Here is a 2,144-nt window from a genome sequence, read left to right on the forward strand (position 1 = left end):
CTGATATGGTCCCTTCTATCTATGTTATGTCACTTCAAATCACATGTAAAATCCCCAGGCCCTTGGTTATATTGTTATTGTTCTTCATCTCCCAGGAGTGTGCTTTGGACAGATTGTTCTGCCAAGCATGCATTTTTCTTTAAGGCTTGAATTAGTTCTTTATAGTAAGTTAGCACGTCTTCTTTAATTGGGGATGGTTCATGAAGTTCTTGGTGAAGCCTCATGGGTCCACCAGTAACAACTTCAAAAGGAGATAACTTGTGTTTTTCGAAGGAAGTATATTAAAGGTTAAGCTGTACCAAGGGAGAGCTGTGGATCAAGGCATGTTAGAACCTACTAACTTTGCAAGTTGCATTTTAATAATTCCATTAGTTCATTCTACTCAGCTAGAAGATTAAGGATGCTAAGTCCAATGGAAGTATTTTATTTTATTTATTTAAGAGAGAGTCTCACTATGTCACCCTCAGTAGAGTGCCATGGCATCACAGCTCACAGCAACCTCCAACTCGTGGGTTTAAACACTTCTCTTGCCTCAGCCTTCCAAGTAGGTAGGATTACAGGTGCCCGCCACAACTCCCAGCTATTTTTTGTTGTGGTTGTCATTGTTGTTTAGCTGGCCCAGGCTGAGTTTGAACCTGCCAGCCTCAGCATATGTGGCTGGCACTGTACTACTGTAGTACCACTGTACTACAGATTCTGAGCAATGGAAGTATTTTATAATTGGCCAAATGTTACACATTGACAGGATTTGTGATGTGAAGTGAGTCCCTCAGTTGCTATGTAGTTCAGAAGGAACTCCCCAATTAGGAATTATTTTATCTAATAGAACTTTACTTCCTGCTAAAGCTGTAACTCTTCATTCTGGGTAAAGAGAATGCTTCAACCCAGTGAGAAACCATGCAAACCATTAATGAAATAAACTAGCGACCCTAAGATGGTGACAGTTGGATGGAATCTAATTGCTACATCTCAAAGTGTCCAGAAGGTAGACAAAAATGCTCCATGGAGCTATGAATGGGTTTTTGAAAGTTATATTTAGGGAAAACATTGGTATCTCTGGTGAACTTGAGAAGCAGCATGAGGGGAAGGTTTCTAGTAATATTGTTTTTTTCTTTTCCTCAAAGAATCCATTTGTAGGTCCCCCTACAGGTTGGGTTATGAATATAGTCTAGAATTTGATCTTCTAGGCAGTCAGGGAGGGCATTAATTTGGGCTATACCATAGGTTTGTCTTAGGATCAAGAAAACATCTCTGGTTATCTAGGCATAGTGACACATGCCTATAGTCCTAGCCACTTGGAAGGCTGAGCCAGGAGGATTGCTTGAACGCAGGAGTTTGAGGTTACAACGAACTATATGACTAGATGATAGAGCAAGACCCCATCTGTAAAAGAAAAACATTTTTTAAATAAAAATAATTTTTAAAGTTCTTGGGAATTCCATCTGATTAGTTCTTATGGAATGGCCAATCTTGGGGCCATGGGTGTTTCCTCCTTAATGGTTTTAGCACTGTTAGCCAGTGGGCACTAAAAGAATGAATAATAATTAGAAACGCTGCTGCCTTTGCAGCTCCCTTGCTTTTCTCTGTGTTTGCTTGAAAGTACACAAGTATTTCGATAATGGCCAATAATCTGGGTTCTTGTATAGAGTCTAATAAATCAAGGACACAGATGCTGTTCTTAATCTTGTGGCCTGACAAAGTCAGAAATCCTCTGTGTTTCCAGAGCATAACCAAATCATGGGTTAACCTCAAGGCATATCTATGGTGAGTATAAATGTTGGTTGTTTTTCCTCTGGCCAACTCACAGGCTCAGCTAAGGGTTAAAAGTTTTGCTTATTGGGATGGTGCCTGTGGCTCAGTGGGTAGTGTGCCAGCCCCATATACCAAGGGTGGCGGATTCAAACCCGGCCCCTGCCAAATTGCAACAAAAAATTGCTGGGCATTGTGGTGGGTACCTGTAGTCCCAGCTACTTGGGAGGCTGAGGCAAGAGAATTACCTAAGCCCAGGAGTTGGAGGTTGCTGTGAGCTGTGATGCCATGACACTTTACGGAGGGCAACAAAATGAGACTATGTCTCATGAATGTGGCTGCAGCCAAAGGTCCACTTTCAATAACTTCTATTAACGAGACAATAGCATACCCAG

Source organism: Otolemur garnettii, unplaced genomic scaffold, assembly GCF_000181295.1.
Source record: "Otolemur garnettii isolate 467f Iridium unplaced genomic scaffold, OtoGar3 scaffold00003, whole genome shotgun sequence".
Classification (NCBI taxonomy): Eukaryota; Metazoa; Chordata; class Mammalia; order Primates; family Galagidae; genus Otolemur; species Otolemur garnettii.